Source organism: Vidua macroura, chromosome 13 (assembly GCF_024509145.1).
Source record: "Vidua macroura isolate BioBank_ID:100142 chromosome 13, ASM2450914v1, whole genome shotgun sequence".
NCBI lineage: Eukaryota > Metazoa > Chordata > Aves > Passeriformes > Viduidae > Vidua > Vidua macroura.
The window spans coordinates 16,611,948-16,635,808 of record NC_071583.1 but is presented as its reverse complement, the minus strand read 5'-3'; the positions used below and the strand labels follow the sequence as shown (position 1 = coordinate 16,635,808).

The following is a 23,861-nucleotide window of genomic DNA, read 5'->3' as shown; positions in this document are numbered from 1 at the left end:
GGTCAGACACAGTTTGCACCAGGAGCTGCTCAATACAAAACTGGAGTTTTGCTGGAGCTCAGCATCACCAAACCATTGCCTAAAAGCAGCAGATGAAACAGGGAGGTCACCAAAAACAGGGTGATGGATGGAAGGTAAGAAAGTACAGGATGTGATTCACACAACTGTCCTCAATACCTGAAAAAGCTGAAGAGGGAAAAGAGCAGCACAGTGGGAGTGCTCAGCCTGTTCCTGAGGAACAAGAGGGCAGATGCCAGCAGACACTCCAGGATGTGCTGCCAGTTCAGGGCCTGGGCAGTGCAGGGAGTCCTGAACTCTTATTCTGGGGCATTGGCCTAGCTGGGGTTGGGGGGTGCCTGCCAAACAAATTCTAAACTGCAGCTTGAAGGCTGGCTCTGTGGAATTTCTTCCTGTGCAGAATGTCTTGATCGAGAGGGAAAAAAAAAAAAAAAAAAAAAAAAGTATCTTCTAATAGCTTTTCCATTGATTCACTGTGGTATACACAAGGAAGGACAGGAGGAGTCCTCATACCTTAATGGTCTGATCTATACAGGAAATAACCTCAGGGCTCCAGGGAGTGGCAAGTGATCTTCTGGACTCTGAAACTGTAACTGAGAGGGAAGATATCCATGGGCATGGGTAAGGGAACAGGCTGAGGACAGCAAACAACCACTTCTCAGTGACTTTCTCTTTAATATGCACTGCCAGATTACACAGATTCCTGTTAGACCTGCTATCTGCTCCCTACATAGAAGATCAAGACCTCCACGATGGTTTTTTTTGTTTATTTTAAACTTCAGCAGTTCTCCCTAGATCCAAACAAGTGCTGTGCTTGGCTTAGAAGTGTTACAGGCTCAGTTCTCATCTACTCCATGTGCTACAATAAAGCAGCATCTGAAACTGCAACCATGTCTTTCTTATATACATCCATTTCAGAATCTGAACTCCCCTTCACAAGACAATCAGTTTTATAATCTCTATGCTATCTTCCTCACAGGAAGGCTTCCCATTATTAAAACAGAAATGGAACCTGCAGAAATTTTCAGTCCTAAAGGTCCTCAGCATGCAATACTGACATATAGGCACTTATATCTAGCTTATTTATGTCTCTAGCTGGGAAATAAAAGGTCTAAGGGCCTAAATGTAGGGGCTTTTTGCTTGCTTTCCTCTTTGTGTGTGGCTGTTACAAAAATGCTGAGTCCTACAAATAAGCCTTGGGAACTGAATTCACACTGATGCACAGAACCTGACACCATTTGCAGCAGAGCAGTTCTTCCAGTCATTCTTTATTCAAGAGGGGTAGATGGCAAAAAGAGGCTTGGATAATGTTTCTTTTATCCCCTCCCTCCCCTATGCTACTAAAAGAAAAAGGCGGGGGGGGGAGAAAAAAGGAAAGAAAAAAGAGCAATCAGTATGGCTTTGGACATTTTGTCTTTTATTGCATCCTGATTATTTCCAATATATCTTCTAATTCAATGTTAACAACCTTTATCTGTTTCCAGGTCTCTTCAGAAGGGAAAAAGCCCTCCTTGGTGTTAGAACACTCAAGGAATTGAAATGATCAAGGTTTCCTTCCTCGTGCATCAGCAGTGCCCGTCAGTCGAGCTGCAGCACATGCCACGTATGTGCCTGCAATGGCAGCAAGTGGGGACTCCACTCCTGCAAATCTCCAAGAAAGCACTGATTCTGTTCTTTAAAATGAAAACAATACAACACACTTCTGCTGGAATTATTTAGTACTGAAGCATCAGTCTAAGGGCTAAAATCAGGGCAGGCACAGGTAGAGGGTCATCTGTACACCTTTTACTTTTCTGCTGTTATTTCAAATCCAGCTTAGGCTGTTGGAAATTAAACCTGCTTGGAGGCTTTATTGAAATAAACTGTCATCCTGATTCCTGCAGAGCTGTCCAAGCTGCCACCACAGCTGGCATTCCCTGTCCTCTCCATGGGGCTCAGACACACGGCCAGTCCCAAAGGTGGGCTTCTCCAAGCTCATAATAGGAACAACAGTTGAGTAGCACAATTTTCCATCACTCCTGCCTCTGGTATCAAATCCCTTCCCTCACCCTACTGCATGTCAGGGCTGTACTCCCTGCATTGAAGGACCTTTCTCTATCTACCTCTTCCCTCCACTCTTCCAGTCTCTACTCAGCTAATCCTGGAAATGGCAAAAGCTGCAGCAGATCTTTGGGGCCTTGCCAGCACAAGCGAAAGTGCAAAGGACTCGGGGAGGATTCTGTGCACGTGGAGTCAGAGCCACGCTGAAATCAGCTCCCTGCTGACACACATGACTGCAAATTCCTTACACACATGTTTTAAAGGGAAAACAGGAGAAAAGAGTGGAATGGGCAAAGACAAAAAGAACAGTTTAACAGAGAGATTTTTCTTTTTTTTCCTAAGAGTTTGAGCACTAGATGTACATCAAGTCTGCTGAAGAACTTTGCTCACTCCTGCTTCTTCATCCCTAGAGAGCACACACCAAATAAATATTATTTTGCTCCAAGCCTCTCTCCTGCAGTGAATCAACCAGGTCTCTCAAAAATAACTTTGGTGTGGTTTCTGAATTTATTTATTGTAGCAGTACTTGAGTCACCACCAGGCACTCACTATGACTCTACAACCTGAGGTAAATAAATGAGACATAGCACTATTAATGCTCTAATTACACATGCAACTAGCCATTCACTCTGCAAAGGTCAGCTGTCTTTGCTCATAAATGTTAGTGGAGATACAGGGAATGCAACTGGAATGGCAAGGCTGGGGGCCAGGATGCATTTCAAAGGTATCCCCTTGCACATGTGAGGTTGACATAAAAGGAAGCACAAAAATGAGCCAAAATGCCCAAAAAGAAAAGTGACTTTCCTGATACTCTGATAATCTTATATGAATGTATTGGAACTGCAGTGCCAAATACATGCAACTGTACATTCAATACCGTGGGGTATATAGAGATTTAAATAAAAAGCATGATATGTATTTTGCTAGAACTATAATATTACTTTGTATTTTAATACTGTGCTTGTTCTGTGTGGATGGAAAAATATTCCTACTGGCACTGTAAGATTCCAGCTATTCTCAGTTGTGACAGGCTACAAATCAGCTGCATGTGGCTTCTGTTGCATTCAAAACACTGCAAATGGATTTTAGAAGAAAAATAAATCACCAACAGCTACTAATATGCTGCTACCAGACAGGAACATCCTCAAACACTTGTTTATACAAGAATGCCTAGAAATCAGCTCCTCTCTCTACCTTCTCCTGATGACAATTTCTCCCTCAAAATGCTGTTTAGTCAGCACTAACAACTGCATTCAACACCTGCAGTCAATATTCAGCAGCTGGGCAGACCTGCTGTAAAGCCCTTCCAAAACTCAGACATGCTAATCTGTGATTAAAATAAAATAATCTCTAGCTCTGTTACTATTTTCACTCTTCCTAAATTTCCAAATTGAGGAAAAGGAAACCTAAAATCCCAGCTGAAAATTATGATATTTCTTACCTTGTAATTTCACTCAAGTGTCTGATATGAGGTTTCCCTTTGAAAAGGGAAAGAAAAAAGGCGAAGAAAAAAAAAAAGAAAAAAAAAAACCACCAAAACAAAACAAAAAACCCACCCCTCAATACAAACTTCACTCCTGCCAGCCATGAGTTCATAAATTCTGATAACAAGGAGTCAGCTGACTTGGTTTCGGTAATTTATACAACTCGCTCCTTGGCTGAGCAAAATGAATGGACCTTGCTTGTCAAACTTTGCTGTGAAAGAAAATTCCAGCAGTACAAAATACTGTGGCACTTCCTCACATCTTCAGCCAATCAAACTTTCCCTCTGCTATGACTTTAGCTATTCATAGAACACTAAATTCAAGACTACAGTCTTGATCTTCCAGATGTCTAAGAACTTTATACCTTGAATCAAAGCAAATAAAGGATCACTTAAAACTTTGAGATGTACCCTATAGCAAACAGCTTTGACACCTGCCATAGTGAAATCTCCCACAATGAGGACACATCCTGCCTGTCCAGGACTCAGAGTTGTCTTGGGGCCAGTCTGAGACCGAGACACAGACTTCCACAAGAACTATGGCCATCACAAAAAACTCTATTTTCTGAATTGCCAGTTGTATTTCCTTACCTTTGACGTTCTTCTGTGCAATGCCTGTGATGCAGCAATACCTCCAGACTAGACCAGCACTTTTTGTGGCCATGAAATGGGCTGGAACGTGCCTGCCAGGATGTGACCCTCTCACACGCTTCCCAGTACTGACAGTCACAGTTCCTAAGCTCCACTTAAACCATCCCTAATGCCCCCTCCTCCCAGTAATATGTTATCCCATGCCCTTTCTGTGATATTTTGCTATATTTTTGTCTTATACCTCTGTTTTTCTTTAATAAAACCAAAACTGCATTACAGCATACCTAACTAGTAGTAACATTCTACACACGTTTTCCACAGAAAGAAGGGGAAAGAGCAAATATAGATGTTATTCTGAGTGCTCTAATTTCAGTTCTAACTGCCATGAAAATCACCTGTACTGCTGTGTGGGACAGCAGGGCAATAATACCAACATTAGTAAGCGATGGCACAGCTTTGCTGGAGCAGGATGTGGCAGAAGGCACTGAGAAGATCCAAGTGTGATGCTGTCTTTCCTGGCCTTCGTACTAATCAGCAGTAAGGAAATTAACACAGAAGTGATAATACTAAACAAGGTAGAAGCAGAAATTAGGAACATGTTTAATCTCATTAACCACAGATAACAGTGGCTCTGAGAGAAGCCTGAGCTGTCCCCTAGCCTTTCTCTGTATTTTTTGCATGTGTGACTACAGTCATGAAGATTAAATCACTCAAGAGCTCCCAGGAAGGCCTTGACAGAGGCTCTTTGGGTTGCCTACTGGATTCCTGCTGTGGCCATTTGCCATGTGTCTGTCTTTCCACCCTTCTCTACACACCAGCCCCATTTTGGGACAGTTGACACCTTAATGAGCTTCCCCCCACACCTGCAGCTCTGTTCTCCTCCATGGCCCCACCTTCTGGCAGAGAAATTCAGAATGCAGATACTGTCCTGTCATACCACTGCCCACACACCTAAACTCCCTTTTAGCTGACTTCCTATCCCCTTCCACATGAATTTCAGGTTGCCATCCATGCATGCAAAGCTTGGCAATGTGCCACCCCAGGCCAGCTCTTTCTCAGACAGAGCTGTTCTTCCTCAACATCTCCTTCCTCTACACCCACATTTGTGCATTCTGTCGCATGACCAAGCAGTGTCTCTCTCCTACTGCATCGTCTGTCTCAAGTACTCCTAAATCATCCAAAGGACCCAGAAATAAATAAAAAAACTCTCAAATCTTCCTTCTCCCATTTCATGGGGCTCATCTACTTTGTTTAAGCATTACCTTAAGGGGAGGCTTGCTAAATCCCTGACATCAGTGGCACTGACAGCAACTCCATGTCACGTCTCTCACAGCAGAGATACTGAGATTTGACCCAGTTCTTGGGAATCTGACGGGAGTGACTCTGACCAGCACATCAAACACTCAATCCTAAAAGCTGTCACCTGTGGCAACTTAACTCCTCTGCAAAAATAAAACAAAGCCCTAAAGCCTTCAGCCAGGACATACATCTGTAAGATTTCTTTAGTGCTTCAAATCACTGCTATATGTTTTCACACTCGTGTCTGTGCAAGCTCTGCCATCGGCATTTTCAAGCAAAGATCTGGATCTGTTTCTAAAGCACAACAACTCAATACACAGCTCTGTGGATGGAAGCTTAATGGTCCTCCAGGCATAAAGATCCCTGGAACTGCTTATTGTGTACAGCCACGACATGACAGAGAATAGTGTGACTGTGAACAGAAACAAAACTCTGCGGCATTCAGCAGAGCTAGAAATGCAAAGGAAGCCATTAAGAGGAAAAAGTAGATTGTTCTCCCAATAGTTGTTGTCCTTATTTTGTCTGAATATATGTTCTAAAGCTAAGTAAACCAGTACACAGGAAAGGCAAGGAAAGAAAAGAAAAATACTCTGGGAGGAGGGGGAATTCAACAGATGGAATCAACACAGGCAAGTGACACTGCAGTAAAACTGTTATTTATGTTACAATTCTCATTGATGGCTTTTGCTGGGTGCACTGGCTCAGCCACCCCTGGTTACAGCTCTGCTTTGTCACAATGGCAGCAGAATCCAGCACAACTTTCCTTTCAAGCCCCACAGCACACCCTTAGAGCAGCTAATGCCTTACAGAACTCATTACTTGATTAAGGACTCTTTAATATCCACAGTGCTGGAAAACACTTCCTGGAATGCAGCTGGGATCTGCCAGTTCATACACAGCCATACACTCCCTCACACCTCCCTTCAGAAACCTTAAACACCCTGCCAGCCACCATTAATTAAGATCCCCTCACCAGGTAAATGCCCCATCCTCCTGACCACAGCTCCCCTTCTCCATCCAAACCTGGCACCTGCTCAGCCACATCTAGGCTCCCTCCCTGCCTGTCCGAGAGCCCAAGCCCTGGAGACTCTTCTGCAACAGCTGAGAACTCCTGCTCCTGGTGAGTCACAGCTCCCAGCCACTCCAGGCAAGCAGACTTTATTTCTCCAGTCATCCCAACAGAAGGGAATATCTTTCCATTTTGCTGCCCACTTTATTTCAGTTTTTAGCCACCTTGCCTACTCTGATCTTCTCTGTACCAGGATATGCAGTGGAGTGAGAGGTGTGAGCAGAGGGCTCCTTCCCCAACATTCATGTTCCATTTCTTTGACAGAGGTTAGAGAGGAATGGTCCACGTTCCCTGCAACCAGCTGACAGGAAGCAGTTGGACACCTCAAAGGTAGAGCAGAACAGCTTAAATGGAAGGGTGTTTTTTTGCCAAAATCAAGAGCATTTCCTTCCCATTCCTGAATAATTTCCTCTCTCCTCCTGCCTCATGACTGTACATGAAAAAGGAAGAGGAGGAGGATCTCAGGAATATTTGGAAGTCTGATGTTTTGATGTCTTGTCTAAAGCAGCACCATGCTGAGAGGACTGCACAGGGGTCAGAAAAATGAGATGTAGCAAAAGCACTGATGAAAAACAAGAATCAGTCCAGGAATTAGATCCTTTTCATCTTTCCAAGCTGAAGCATATCCATCTCCCTTTCTTAAGGCACTGTCCTTCCCCTCCTCTCCCTGCAGCAGTAGCTGCCTGTGGTACACTGCAATGTTGGCTCACTTCCACAAGTCAGCATGTCTGAGAGAGAGTCTGGGATGAGGCAGGGGGAGGAGGGAGTGACAAAGCTGGGGCAACAGAAAAGAAACTCAGGAGCCACCTGCCTGCTTACAGCTAACATCAATACCCTGGAAACAGCTGCCCCATGGAAGTGCTCCTGACTCCTGAGGTGATGCTTTCACAGAGGCAGTGTGTGTTCATCCAGTCTCATTCTCCTGGATGTGACCCACCAGGGAAACAGGAAAACATCCCTGCACTGAAGCCATGTTAACAGGAAAACAGATTGTCCAAGCATGCAGCTGCTGCTCCCTCCACAGAGCTGCTCCAACACTTCACAGCAGGCAGTGGCAAGGGAAGAAGGCACACAGCCATGATTCTCTTCCCTCTAGATGGGAAGACAGATCCCCAGGTGGAGACTGCAAGGGTAAGGGGAATTTGCAGATTTTGAACATCTTGCCACACCCCAGAAGATCTGGATGACACCTGCTTAATATGCAGGATTTTGTCCAAGACCTGTCAGGTGGTGGTAATTTCAACTTCCACGGGCTAATACTTCTCCCATCGGCAAAAATGCTTTCTGTTTATTTATATATGGCCATATAACACTTTCTCAAGCAGGGGCTGCTTTGAAAACCTTTAGAAACCGTCTCTTGATCCATCTTCACCATTTCATAACCAAGGGAGGGGGTCATTTGTTTGTAAATTTAGACACACGTTAGACCCTCCTGCCCCCCATTAGTCTCTAATGGGAGTTAGAAGGGCAGCTCAGAACCAGCAGGAGACCACCTCCAAAGAGCATCCCAGTGTGCCTGCCACCACAGGCTTCTCCACCCCCAGTGCTCTGCTGCGGGTGAGGGAGGAGAACCCCTGAAGGTCTAGGGAAAGAACATCAGGACAGTGATACATTGTTCTCATCACACAGCTCTGCAGGGCAAGCTCAACCAGGTCATCAAATGCGATCCCTTTCAAAACACTTCTTAATACTAAATGATGATATCAACTATTGCAGGAGCTGGAGACATTTTTCAAACCTTAATGCATTAAAACTCAAAATTCCTGAAGTCTCAGTTTCTTCTTAGAAGTGACTATTCCAATCTAAGAGGCTGTGATATTTTGAACATGGGGGGTACTCTACCAGAATTCATAATTATCACTACCTGTATTTCCAACTGCAAGATTAGAACTATTTTAGTCAAAACTAGAAGTTTCCACATGAAAATAAACAGCAGACTGGTAGAAAAGCATTCATAGGTCCTGGACAGAACCACCATAGAAAACCACCAAGAGACCCTGGATTTCCAGATCAGATGATGCACAGCCAAATTCCTATTAAGTCTGGCTGCAGATATCTGCTTCCAGATCCTTGCTCTGCCTGAATTAGATGAAGCTCTTCCACTTCACTACCTGAGTTCTTCCAGCTCTTGCAGAGAACTCTTTGCATGCCCACGAGTGCAGTGTCTCCCAGTTCTCACACCTGAAATACAAGCTGGCAAAATAGGGACATAGCCCTGAATTCCTCAGAGCCCAGCTGAGGGGGCACCAATGTCTATTTTGGGAAGGGTATGGCTATTCTCACTTCTTATGAGGAGTTTTAGAAGTTCCTGGGTGTTTCTTAGTGCAGAGGGTACAAATTGTTGTATTTGATAAAGTTTTCATGCAATCACAGTACCATTTTCTGCTCAGTTTTAAGGGAGGTATTTCCAAAACCAATTGTCACACAACAAAAGAAAAAGTGAGCCTTAGCAAGAAAACCTCCTCAGGGATACATGGATTCATTACAGGGTGGGGGGGGCTCAGAAGAGAGCCTGTAAAAGGAAGACACCCCTAAGGCAAGTTTCACAAGAGTGGTAGAAGCAGAGAGCTGCACCCAGGACTCTCAGGGGATGCCAGGCCAGAGCTGCATTTACCTTCTAGATTATACACTGCCATAGCAAGAACTACTGGAAAAAACACTGCTGCTATTTCCCAAAGGACTGTTACAGAAATATCTGTTTCACTCATGTATCCTGGGGAACCTTCTGTGAAAAGACCACGAGAACTGGGACTTGGAATGTGAAAGTGAAGCCTCTTCATAACTCTGTAATGTGCTTATCCAGACAATTTCTAATAAAGGGTGATTCAGCTTCTGAATCAGAAAGAAAAATTATCTTGCCCGTTGAGAAAGATGGAATAAGGTTTGGCTGCAGGAATAGGACTGAGGTCTGGATGCTTAACGCAAATGACTAAGTGCCTATTTTTCACAACCTAAATTCTGGCTACCCCAGAATAGCACCAAACCCACAAACAAAAAAATACAATGTTATAAAAAATTAAGTTTCATATTCAAATTAAGCAATTTTTTAGAGAAACTAAAAATGAAACAAAAACCAATCCAAGAATGTGAATCAGGTGAAGTGAGCCACAGAGGTGGCTACTTTAGACATGCTACTTTAGTCTGGAAACTTGAAATTCTAACATCTACCAGAACCTCGCCTCTTGCTCTGCCCAAAAGAGGTCTGGCTGCAACTTTTAAAGCTGCACAGTGCCAGTGTCTTAGAAAGCTTGTAAATAAATTCTCCCCACCTTTGAGCTCTGTTCAACTCTGCAGGCCTTGGCCTTTAATTCCTGGCTGTTTTGCAATGTGTGCAATAACTTTGTTCTCCTGGATACAACCACACAGTTGTCTTACATACCTTGCAAAAGGTACAAAGCCAAACAGATATCTGGCAGAAGAAAAAGATAGAAATATATTTAAATCCTAGTGCTCTCTGGCACTTGAAAGGTGAAATTTAAAGGTTGCATTCTGCAAAGATACCGTCAAATGTAAATATTACAGATTTATAAATAGTCTATAGTGTTGCACATTCTTGCAATATTTCTCAGTCCAGATTTCATCTAGGCCACATATAATAACATTATCTCCTTTGACTATGCAAACCATCCAAAACAGATTTGTTCTTGCCTGTCCTAAAATCCAGGGCACACAGTCAATAGTCACATTCCTCACCCTATCTTTCCCATCTCCACGCTCTTTGCCTGTTAATACTGTTGCCATAGATTTTCTTATTATCAATAATCTCCTGTGTTCAGTGGGGATTTATTATTTATTGTGCCTTTAGCTCAGACATCTTGTTTCCAAGTCCTTATTATTTGGGTAAAGTTAGAATAGAATTCACAGTGGTAGCTACCACTCTAACACATGGAAGAGAGCAGGCATCACATCCACAATCCCACATCTTCCTCCCTCTGCTCCAGCCCTGGAGCCTTCCCTCTCTCCTGCAATACCCCAAAAAGGATCCTTTGCATTGCTCAGGGAACAAAGGGCTGCTGGTTCCAAAACTTCAGAAATATTCAAAATTTTCAGATACACAGCTCTCTTTTACACAGCTGAGCTGTTAATCCCAGGGCAATAAAAATTGGAAAGGAAAACCCATCCTATACAGTTTATTTTCCCACCAGGGCCATTTGCAGTGTGTCTTGTGACCACTGCACACACAGAAGCAACTCTAAAAGAAGTTTTGGCAACTCAAACCCCTGAAGTTCTGATCCAGTTTAGGCAAATGAGGTAACTTTTGTAAAGAAAAATGAAGAAGTAAAAACTGAGTCATCATCTTTGCATGTTCCTGACTGAAAAATAAATCAATTAGCAGTAAAGCAGGTTGCAAATTTCACTGGAAAGGCTTCAGGGGAACAAAGGAAGAACAGTGAGGCTTTATTGGAAGGGACTGATGGCAGCATCAACAATAACCCAAGCACCACTGAACTCCTGAGTGTTCCTTGAAGGCTGCTGTGTGATACTCTCTCCATGTGGCACTGACTCCAAGGTTCCTGCAGCTCACGGCCCTGGAATTGCCTGGAAGATTTCACCATGGATTTTTCTGATAGGATAATGTATTTACAGACAGGCAGCCCATGGACTGCTATGGCTTGGTCAAAAGCCTAAGCTCTTGCTATTAAGAGACTGGAGTCAGGAATCTCAGGTCCTTTCCTGGGTCACAGACTTCTTTTGGTACAAAACCTGTCTTTGGATGTCACTTTCTCACGTTTTACTGCAGTGGGGTGCTTTGGCATAAATTATTTGGCAATCTTCAACAGAGATGACAGAAACTGTAATAAATCCTAATAATAGAAATTCTGTGCACACAGCAGAACGGAGCAATTCCATCAGTTCTGCTGTTTCTCTAAACTGTTTTCTCTGAACCATTTAATACCCTTTCAATAAATACATAATAAATAAAATGTTGCAGAAAAAAAAAAGAACCATTTGTCTATCTTCTACTTGCTATGAACAGGTCTTTGTGATAATTACCAAAAACAAAACACATATTTTATAATATGATTAAAATGGTCTTTCTAACATAAGTGAACTTCAGTATTAAGGTGCTTGAGTAACCTGAATATTGCTCCCTTTGTATGTATCAAACACAATATTATTACACACTATTCCTCCCCCTTTAACTTCATCCTTACACCAGAGCACAACCCGGACGCAGTCAGGATGCAGGCTGGCATGCAGAGGGACAGGAACTGCCATCGGCAGCCCCTCCCATCTCCTCTGCATTCTACACAGACGCGGCAAAGCGCAGGATAAGAAACAAGTGTCTTGTGGTTTATCCACAGCTGAATGCTACCCTGAGGGTTCTCCTCTTGCTCTTCCTGAAGTCTCATGCAATGCTCAGGAAGTCAGCTGAGCCACACAGGTACTCTCTAATTGCCTGTTCCTCATTTCCCAGGGCCTGGACTGTGGGGGGATTTGCCAAAGTCCTGGGCCACAGCTCGGGTTTGAAAAGCTCGACTGAGTTCAAGAGCAATCTGTAGCTGTGGGGGAACCAAACCCAAGCCACCCTCATTGGAGATATTTCATAGGCAGCTCACAAAATTCGGTGGAATTTTACAAGTTTAACCTTTTCACCTGCTCCACATACACAAAGTAGAGACAATGCAAACTTATCTTAAAGCCACGTCGTGAAAATAACAGTGATCCAGGCATTAGAGTGAAAACACCTCAAAGCACAACCAGGAGAAAATGAACAAAAACCCAAACTCTGTTTTCAGAGAAGGTCTAAGCTAACCTGAAATAGAGAAATCCATACACTGAACAAGGACAATGGAACCAGCTATTGAAACCAATCATTTACCACTCCAATATTTTTGTCTGTGCACTGAAAAATCCTTAAGTGGGATAGAAAATACAGAGTGCAAGATAGTCAGAAGTATAAACACAGCACAGATCCTGACATCTCCTACATCTGAATGCTCAGTTTAACAACACAAAAGTGCTATTTATGAGGGAGCTTTGTGTATGTGAGAGCAGACTGATCATAACAGATTCAGAACTTGGCATGATTTTAAGGGTGACAAGGCAAGACACGCCCAGAACAAAATGCACCCCTCAATAAACCTCAAATCCATGTAACTGGCAAATTACTAACACTAAATATGTATTTTACATAGTCAAAACAACTTTTTCCTTCAGTCTTATTACTGGAAAAGGTTGAAAAAATTCTGCCCAAACAACTCCTGCAAAACGATTTCAGTTCAGCACAGGAAAAACCATCCTTCAAATCTGTCAGAGTAATAGAATATGTGAGGCCATGCAGACCAAGGCTATCCCACCAGGAAGCAAAGTTCTTGGTCCAGCCCAATTCAGCCTCTTTCCAGAGGCACAGTGGAGTTCCCTGGAAAGAGCACTCATAGCATTGACCTCACAATAGCAGAGTTTTTCTGACATCTATTTTTTTTCCTTTTTACATGAGATTTATCACATTAGTAACAGATCTGATGTCTTCAGCAAGATAAACCACTCTCAGCTTACAGATATTTTGCCTGAGCAAGGACAATGACTTTGGTGGTTATTTTTGTTTCTTTCCACAATGAACTCTGATGCTGCCCTAGAGGCTAATTACATCAGGAAAGTAATCAGCATTTTGAGCTGCCTTTTCCTGATGCTGTCTTCAAACCACATCTATTCAGCTTTCATCACTGCTCTCCCTTCAAACACCCCTTATCCAGAATGATCTGCTTTGGAACAATTCAGATGCTTGATGTTTCCTTGATAGGCAGTATCTGTCACTTGATGCTGAGATTTGCAGGCTGCAAAGGCAGTTCCATGCACACATGAAGTGGTTCCAGCACTATCGTAGCAAATCAGATCAACCCTGATGCATCAAATATAACTGAGGGTCTCCATAGAAAGTTCTTTAACTTCTTTAATGCTGCTGAGCTGCCATTAATTAATCCCCAGAAGGGATAAATTCAAGTATCTGCATGCATTGGGCTTAATATTTTACTTCTGCCTATTTCTCATATCTTCTGGAGAAGTACATGTCTTCCACTTTGTTTTGATTTTGTAATATCGTATTGATGACTTTACTGTTATTAATCTGTACCTCATACTTCTGCTTGAAAATCATATACATAAGCAGAGGAATCAATTACTTTACACAACCCTCAGCATATTTTACTGCAACTTCTTCATTTGCTTTGCTCAAATACAGCCTAATTTTTCTGTGTAGTAAAGAATCAAAGACTTGAATAAAAGACTTGATACCTTTATTAATGCCTGATTGATCCAATAATCAAAACTAGGAATTATCTTCATTTCAGCATTATATTACAGAAAATTGTGCCACTACACTGCCTTTAAAAACAATATGCAATTTTCTACCACTCTGATTTTGTTTTATTTTAACTGAAATAAAAAAATCAATAATTCTTAAACTCATTTATCTGATTTTTCTCTTCTTTCAGGAAGGGTCATTACCTCCATGTCTTTCAGCCCCACTATACTTATTAGTTTATTTTCCTCAGTTCTACTGGGCTATACCAGATCATTTGTGCACCTTACTTTTTTTATCTTACAAAGTCTATGGGTAAGTAATTTGCTGCCTCTTTTTCTCCCATTTCAAGCTATCAATAAAATAGGTAAAATTAGAAGATACTTATTTCACACATCCTGTTTTATGGGGCAATGAATAGTACATTATATTTTAAGAAGAGAATTTTAAATAAATGTAATCAAACTAAAGAAGCCTGAGACTGTTTGGCCAATTCTATGGCTTATATAACAATTCTGTCTCTTGCTCCAGCAGAGACCCCAGTTCAACAGCAGTGTCAGGGAAGGGGAAGCAGGCTGGTGCACAGTGCACAGAAGCAGCTCTGGGAGCAGCCAAGCCTCCTGTGAGCCATGCAGTGCTAACAGCTGGATCAGGATTTCAATCAGCCAGCTGCAGACACAAATCCTTGCTGCCTTCCCTAAATGAAGGTTACAGACTGAAGTCTGACACCAGTGTTGGGTCACAGCTCTCATAGGATCAGAGTAGCCTGAGTGGGAAGGGACCCACAGGGATCATCCAGTCCAGCTCCTGGCCCTGCACAAACACCCCAATAACCCTGCCCTGTCCCTGAGAGTGGTATCAAAACACTCCTGGAGCTCTGACAGCCTTGGGCCCATTCCCTGGGGAATGCCCCACCATTCCTGGGGGAAGAACATTTTTCTGATGGCCAACCTAAACCTCTCCTGACTTCCTGTCATTCCTTCAAATCCTCTCACTGGTCATGAGAGTGAAGAGATCAATACTTGCCCCTCCACTACCCCTCATAAAGGATGCTGAAGACCCCAGCGAGGTCTCCCCTCAGTCTTCTCACCGAGTGCCCTCAGCTCCTCCTCATAAGGAACACTCAGCTGAGAGACTGAGTTGGGCCCATCCTCAGCATCTGTGGGGTCATCATCCAGATCACCCTGATCAACTCAGCTGCTCTCAGCCTTGCACCTGGTCACCTCAGCAGAGAAGTCATATGGGAGGTGGTACTGGAGATGCCTCCTGAGTGGAGTGCACTGGGGAAACAGATACACACATCCCAGAATACTCCTTGTCCTCATGCAATGAAAGCCTGTCCTTTGCAAGGAGTCCTTGTGGGGCAGTGATTGTGCTGTTCCCCCAGAACAGCTCCATAGGCAGCAGCCACTGTGCAGAGCAGCACAACTCACAGCCCAGCCTGGAGGGAAACAGCACAGGGAACACGCCCCACTGCTCCCTCAGCCTTCTAACACTGCATGGAAAAGTAACAACTGCATGTAAAATGTACTTTGGCCAAACAGCAGAAATACTAAACGTGCCTCATAAGTCCTCCAAGTCTTCCATGGGAACACTTGAACAAAAAAATGAGGTAAACTTTGGCATATTCTGCTGAATAAAAGCCTCAGATATCCAAGTTTTTCTACTCACATTTTTGGCAAATTTTAAGATGTAAAAATATAATCCTGTGTGGATAGACAGGAAGATGTAAATGTTGAGGTTGGAACACAGACCTCATGGGGACAGTGTTAAATGGAAGAACCTTGGGTTAGTGGAGGGTCAGAGGCACAAAGACAGCACAGTTACGTGGAACGGCAGCAGCACCATCTGCTTTGGGACTCCTCTCTCCTATATCCTTGATTTACAGAATGTACAGAAACCTGAGTATTCCCCAAAATGCTTACTGACTTCTACTTTCACAGTCAGTGAGCAAATAAATAGAGCTTCAAAACTGAACTCCCAATTCAAGCCAAACTCCAATAGGCTTTTCAGGAAAAAGGCAGAAAGGCACCTAACATTTTTGGTTTAGTTACTCATCCTACAAGTTAGGGTTTGTTGTATATCTGCAGTTAGTAACAACCCTCTAGTGGGCTACAGTTCCCAGTAATTAATGATTATTTGTTCCCTTTTCTCTAAATAATACAAATTTTGGCTCTCATGTTCTTACACAAATATATATACAAACAAGAAAAAAAGGGCAAACCAATGTATTTTATTTTGAGCTAACAAGGTCCATGATTTCAGAAAATAAGAAACATGCAAATAATATACCAGAGCTTATATTTCTATATAACTAATAAAATTAAAATAAAATTAGGGGGAAAAGCCTCACTGAATGGGGAGCGTATCAACTGTAAAGAAAAAGTAGAGATAATACAGTTCTATCTTGCCTCAGAAAAAGTACAAGTGCAAATTCTGGTTTTATTTTTAAAGCAATTTTACTTTTTCTCTTCTTTGGTGCCTTATTTTAAAAAGTTATATATTGAAAATACCAAATTTAGTAGTTTGGAAAAAAATTAGCAGCAAATTTAATCATATTTCAAAACTACAGTATCTATTTATTGACTGCTAAATGAATTTAGGAAAAAGGGAAAAATGTATAGAGTGATGTCTCACAGATTACTTTCCCCTCATATAATTTTTAATAAAAATTTTGAAGTTTAGGGGTGGAAGCAAAAGTTGACATTTACTGACATTTAGCAGTTAAAATGCAATCCTTCCAGAGAATGAATAGCAGAAAAAAGTGGGGGTGGAAGAGAAGGGAATCGACTTCTGCTCTGATTACACAGAAGAAAAAAGTTAAAAAGCGTGGAATGAACTGAATGAAAGCAAAAACCACGAGTATTTGCAGATGAAGGTCTCCCAAACAAGGGGGAGGATGTCAGATTTCCCAGGAATACTGACTGTGAGCTCCCTAGAAATACTCCCTACCAAACAAGCAGTCAGCTCTGGACCATTAATGGCCCTCAGTCTTCCCAAGTGGGAGAGATCCCTGCTCCTGATGTCGCAGCTGCAGGAATCAGTGACCAACACACACTGACAGCTCCCAGCATGCTCAGGGTTCTATTTGTGTGGTTAGCAAAGTGCTTCATAAATGTAATGAACCCATTTCCTAAAAGTAAACAGAAAATTAGAAAACCCTCGCAAGTTTTGAAGCAGAGACACGATTGCTCTATGCAGATACAAAGCACCAGTCAAGAATTCTGTATTATCATGCAACAATATGTGCACAGGTATCTAAGGATTGCTACAGTCCACAGGTAGAAGGTATTTCAATGAGTAGCTTGCAGGTTTAGATTACATGTGGTATGAAAGTGTAAATTATCTTATTAAAGCTAATTTATTTTTTAATTAAAGTTTAAGTATCATTTGAAGGCTTGAACAGACACCTCAATGCAGCCTAATTTCTCAGCAGGGTCATTGCATTAGAAAAGTTCCTCCTATGAATGGTTTCAAGTTAAAAAGTTGAAACTGAGGGAGTTCTAGCCTGGAGAGCTCTTTTGAAAGAAAACCCAAACCTGGTGGACTTGGGAACTTTAAAGGATACTGGTCTTCAGAGAAGGTGAGGAGCCCTTGGTAATAAGAAGCAACATGAACCAGAACATTTATATTAATAATATATTAATAATATTAATTAATATATAATCTCAGCCAAAGAGCATTTAATGCTCTTGTGCACATAAAGAGGGAATGACAAGCAGCAGTCTCCTGGTAATCCCCTGCACAGCAGGAAATCAAGGGATGATGGGACACATTACTGTTATTAATTTTTAATATAAAACAGAGCACTGCTCCTCGATGATGAAGGTGGTGTGCTGTGCACATGAGAAGCTGGTGACCAGTGGTGATAATAACAACACCTCCCCCTACCAAGCCATCCCAATTTTAACTTGCTCAAATGCAGATGGAAGATTGAGTTTAAAAGACAGAAATTTCCCTTTTGGTCTCCCAATCACAGCATCCTCAAGAAGCAGAAATAAATATCTGGAACTTGCATGACTGAGTTAGAAAGCAGTTTTTGAGCACACAATACAGTCACAGCACTCTGAGTGGCCTCAGGTTTGAGTTTAGAGGGTTTACATAAACAAAACCAGAGAACACCAATCTCCCCATGAGCTTTGATGCTTGGGATAGATGGGAAAGACGACATGGGAGAAGCTCCACACTGAGCAGGATCATGGATATTTTCCCATGCTACTCTCAAATTTCAGTCACACAGCCCTTTCTCACACTGACTGCCCAGGCTCCAAGCTTCAGCCATTCTCCTCCTCCAGAACTGCCCTCCTGTGAAACCTGCTCCCTTCTTGCAGGACCAAGGAAATCCTGCTTTGGTTTTAGACCCAAGTTTACACAGTTATTGCCTCATATTGCCAAAAATGAAGACTGCCACAAACAGCAAGAACCATTTAACAATAAATTGCTGTGTTGGATGTTTCATTGAACCAACGCTTGTGAGAATTTTTCCTTATTTTCCCTGGGAGACTTGGCTTTTGTGCATACAACACAGGATTCACCCTCCCTCACACCTCCACAACTTATTCAGACAGCAGAGAGGTGGGAAAGACTCAGAACTAATTGCTCTTGTATGAAGTGTTTTATCAATAATGTATACTGCTGTTTTCTGCTCCTCCCGAGTGCAGCAAGAGGTCAGTGTTTGCAGGTCTTGAATGTCTTGTCCCATTTTTCAACAGTAACAGGCACAGAGGCCCAGCCCAAGCCAAGGCAGTCACACCTGTCACAACAGAGACACCCTGGCAAGCACGGTTTCTGAAATCCAGCTGGAAAGGAAAGTCACCCTTACACTCCCTTCACCTTCGAGGGGATTTTAACAACAGCATCTCAGCACCAGGAAAAAGTTATTACAGGGCTAAGAGACTGGAGAAAAGCACTACTTGGTACCAATCCACCAGAACTGGGACTGTTTCTAAATTAACTGACCTTTCCCCATGCACCACTCTCACTTTGGCAGTCTGCTTCCCTGCACACTAGTGCCAGCAACCTTGGGAGATGCTACTTTGTAGGTTTTCAAACATTAAAAAAAAAACAACAAAACAAAAACAAAACAAACAAACAAAAAAACACCCCACCACTTTAAACCCTCCCAACTAAACATGATAAACATGGAAAACCACCTAATTCCAGTACACAAGACAGCTCTGCAGATCTTTTGCCCTTTGTAAGCATGACTTACGTACCACAAACTCTGATTCAAAGCCAGACACTTGCTAAGAAAGTGAAATGAAGAGTAAGAATACAACCAGCTACCAAAGTTGTTTGCAATTCTATTCCAAGTTCCAGATACAAAGCTTAGCCTTTAAAAGTCAATAGCAGACATGCAAAAATTTAATTAAAACCTGCATTGGGGTGCACTATTTCATCATATATTTAAGCCAGTTTAAAGTATTAACTACCCATGTCTGAAGTTTCAGCTTCTGGTTTTAACTGTCTTTAGCAGTTGGGTTTTACCCTAATTCATATTAAATGTGAAAATAAGAAGCAGAATGTGCCTGAAAAGAACTTTCAATAACATTACACTGTTTGTATTTCCACAGGCCAAGTCTCATAAAGCGCCTTCCTGCCCTGCCCTTCAGAAGAGGGGGGAAAAAGGATCTAAATATGAATAGATGTTGAAAAAAAAAAAAAAATTCACCTTATGTTTACACCCAAGTTTGGACAAGTACAAGTTGCTGAGGAAGACACACCCTTAACATGAAACTATTGTGCAAGGGATGGACATTACCCAGAGGCACAGCCACCAGCAGAGCTGAGGCCACAGCTCCATTTCCCTCTCCTTAGACAGGAGGATATTGTACCCCTGAAGCAGCAGTACACTTAACACAAGAGAAACAATAATATGCCTTCTGAAGCTCAAAGTTTCATTATTTATCCTGACAGTTTTGTATTTATCAGTTGTAACAACAGGATCTGGAAGATCACAGTCAAATTTGTACAGTATATTAGAACCACAGGGTGTTTCTTCACATTTGAAATTCTCAGAGAAGCTCTGTTTTCTTTCAAGATCTCCACAGCATCACAACCTCTCAGCTCCTGGGGCAATGAATTTCACAGGTTAACTGTGTTTTAGAAAATCCTTTTAAATAATGCAATATTCCACGGTCAATAGCAGTGAGGCTCAGTTCCCACCCTAAGGAAATGGGTGCCTTGGAAAACCCAACCAAGCAGGTTTAATTGGAGCAGGTTTCACATTACTGGGCAAGGAGAATGGATTGACAATTTTTCGTGTTATCATTCACATGCAGATATTGAACATGGGTCAGAAAGAGTAGTGCTCTGCTCCCCTTTATCACAAACTTACTGCCACAGGGTTTGTATGTATGCAAAAGCCCTATTTTGTCCACAGAAAAACTCTTTAAAAAGCAGAGGACACAGCAGCACCCTTACAACAGAGGCTTGAAAGAACAGGAAGCTTCAAAGCATCAAGGAACCATCAAGCCCCATCTACCTCCCAAGTGTCAAATTTTGACTGTAAATTGATTGGAAAGGGAAGAGTAGAACAAAATGAAAGGCTTTTACTCTTCACGAAGACAATGAGGACGTTGTGCTGTAGCGTGGCTGCAGCAAGGCCGGTACCGTGGCACAGCAGCTGAGCCAGAAAATGCAGCCCCCTCCCCTCCCTACCTTGGATCTCTGACATCTTTGGTGCTAACAACTCGTTGCTGTGGAAACCAGACTGCTTCTGACAAAGCCACATTGACTCAAAGCAACATGTGGGAAAATGGAATAAGGCCCTGAGAGAAATTAATCCTTTACACGAAAAATAAATACAATTTTGGTTAAAAATTAAGCAAGTTAAGGGGAGTATTTCTGTGTTAGAACAACAGGCAAGAACAACACCGGCAAACGCCAGGCCTTGTGGCACTGTAAAGGGATTTTAAGGACATTTCATCCCTGAAATATATGGCATATTCAGGGCTAAGGAGTACACAGGAGTCCAACACAGAACACAGGTGTGTGAGGCAGCTGCTCCCTATCCAGTTTTTAACTGCTCTCCTTCGAAAACAAAACTACACCCAACCCCACCCCACAGTAGAACAGAAGCCAAGGCTGGTAGAAGCCAGCACTGAAGGGCTTTCGCAAGGCCCAGGCTGACTCACACCTGGGCAAAGCACCCAGCCAAAACCTCAGCACAAGGCCTGGCCATGGAGTTCTTGAGTTGCTCCACGCCCTGCCATTCCCAAACTGTTTCTATATCTCAGAAATGCCACCCAAAAAACCCATAAACAATCAATTTTTTTTCTGATTTCTCCCCTTACAACAGTCTCAATAAATCTCAGCTCTTGTTGACTCAGATCCCAGGAGCTGCTTTAGAGCCTGTTACTTGGAATACCAGCATCCTTAAGAGAGTATTCAAGAAAAAAAAAATCCTGGGAAAAAGCCCATGGACAAGAGCCAGAGTTTGAACTGGCAAGACTTAAGATCTGTGCACAGTGCAACTTTAATAAGACTGGCTCCTTATCCAGATCATCTGAAATTACTCATAAAGATGGCACACTCAGAATGATTTGTTTGGTTTTTGGGGGTTTTTAAAACAAATTCAGCAAGCAAACTTCTCTGGAGGAAAATTTAACTTTTAAACAAATCTAATGCTTGGGGTTTTTCTTAATACAGGCCATGAAAGCTCCAGTGCAAAATGCCAGGTATCACAAAGATTCAGGAACTTGGAGGCCACTTGTGATTTACATGCTGAGCAAGAATCCTCCCCCCCTTCACTCCCGAGGTATTAAAATGCCGCAGCGTTACAGCTTAATCTCATTTACGGAGCTTTGAATCATCTTAAGTACTTAGGAAGTCTGTGTAAAATACCACAATCCCTGCAGTTTATACACCCTAATCCAGACAGACCACACCACCAGCTTTCACTGCTGCTGATGGAAAGAAGTTCTCACGGTTTTCCAATTAGTTAAGCAGGTCATCTCCCCTCCACCTCCAGCTCTGGCCACCTCCCTGCCACTTCCCATCACTGTCACAGTGTCTTCGGAGAGTGCAAGAGCCACAAGGACTTCACACAACTCTGCAGGACCAAAAGACATAAAGCTCTGCAGACAGGACAGCTGTACTGTTGCTAATAGAATATTACACACCATCCTAAAGTCTGCTGTTCTAAAGACACATTTATCATGGAAAACCTCCAAAACAGGGAAACATATTCAGGTTATATGAGAAATGGGAACTTCTTCAGGGTCAAGCAAAGACCAACTGCAAAAATATTTAGTGATGCAAAATGCTGCATGATGGTGTAAATAAATCAAAGATTGTATCATTTTTTAAATGAAAAAATAAATCACTGTATACAGTAAAGGGGTTAAAATGGAACAGTCTTCATAGGTAAGATATTAATCCACTAACTTCCTCAAATTCACATTGGCTCTTGCTCCCAATAATGGTGACACCTCCATCTCTGTGCTTCCCATGAATTTATCACAGCATGGATATAATCTCTGCTTTCTGCTGAAACTGAACTGGCACAAAAGACAACAAGAAGCCATTTATTCTCAGGCCAGGCCACTCTTAACACAGGGTGCTACCACAGACAGAGGAAAATACACTAAGGAAAAAGGGATGTGTGTGAGCCTTGACATTCAGTTATGGACCTGATTCTTCCCAAATGTTATCAGGTTTTGCCAATCTGGGAATCTCTCTACATGATATGACCATAAGTAAATACACCTGAAGTACACTTGCATTGTAAATTAAGTTTAAAATTCTTGCATCTTGTTCCTTTGCACTTAAGCTGATTTGCAAAATCCAGTTACCTGTAACAAGACTCCCACTAGAACAAATCAGCAAGGTTTTCCTTTGGTTAAATGGCACAGGAGGATTTATACTATAAAGCGAGGAGGGGGAGACAGAAGAGCCTTCTGGTGCGAGGAGGGTGTCAGGCGATCAGTGGTGTCTGACCGAGGCACACACGTGCTCTGCTTTCAGCACCTTCCCCGCAGCTGAGTAAGACACTTATCTGGAACTTTATCAGGTCTTTGAACCTGGCAAGGCAGGGAACACGCCTTGATCTTCCCGAGCTTTGTTGCCACGCAAGTCAGGCTATAGCGTGTGCCAGCTTGCTGAGAGACTGGGGAGAACAGAGAAGGTGCAAAGTAGCATCAACATAGTTTTGCTTATTCAAGATGACTTAATGGTTTATAGCATTATAGCATTTGGCTTTCTGTTTCTCCTTCTTAGGCTTAATTAATTGCCATTGAAAAAAAAAATTATTACATGTGGTTCCATTATTTCAGACCGAGCCCATCTTTTTATTATTTTAATTATTTGCTATATTTCAAATAAAGAGCAGACCAGTCAAAAATGTCAGATCTTCAAAGTAAATTGATAACTCCTCGTTTTTTAAAAATTAACTAGTCCAACTGACACTTTGAAAGGTGCCAGTCTGGCCCCAATAAGTACAAAGTGCTCAAAGACTCTGGTCTTGAATGACTCACTGGTTTAAAAACAATTCTTGTAGCAGTAGAAACGACCCACTTTTTAATCGACTGGAAGTTATTTTAGGTATTTTATGCATATTTACATAATAGTCACCAAGATTGGCACTGAAGGATAAAATTCAAGGACCAGTCTGATGCTATCCATATTTTAGGCACTCCTCTGCCTAAAGGAGTGCCTTTTAGGCTGCCATTTAACTAGAACTCTTCTGAATTCCTATTCATTCTATGCTGTATCCAGCTTTGATCTACAACACAGCTCCTGGACTTGGTTATCAGACTAAGCTGTGTTACTGACACTGAATTTACTGTAGCATGAGATAAACCAGCATAAATACTCTGCAGGAAACATGGTAGGTAAGAGAGAACTACAGAATACTTCACTAGAAAGTGCTGATTTCCTCCAGAAACACACAATCATTCCAGAAGAGCTGCTTCACCCTGGATAAAACCTAACCAACTATTACACTCGGTTTCCCAAACTGTCATCACAGTTCTAAGCTTAGCATACCATTATTCTTCCTCATGCCAAAAATGTTGAAATGTTTCATTCCTAATCTGGCATAATTCTCTTCTAAAAATGCAATCTGCAGCATCTAAGAAGATTGTTAACATTCCTATTCTACAAGCAATCATCAGCCT

The 23,861-nt window shown here is 42.2% G+C and overlaps 1 protein-coding gene and 1 long non-coding RNA gene across 7 annotated transcripts in view; one reads left to right on the top strand and one right to left on the bottom strand.

The window, feature by feature from the left end:
* MAPKAPK3 (MAPK activated protein kinase 3) overlaps window positions 1-23,861 on the bottom strand; it is a 56,811-nt gene that overhangs the window by 26,774 nt on the left and 6,176 nt on the right. The window lies entirely within an intron of this gene.
* Window positions 6,226-8,274, top strand: LOC128813934 (uncharacterized). The gene is made up of 3 exons (XR_008439217.1): window positions 6,226-6,551; window positions 6,765-6,830; window positions 6,946-8,274. It is a non-coding gene; the product is annotated as an uncharacterized LOC128813934 (long non-coding RNA).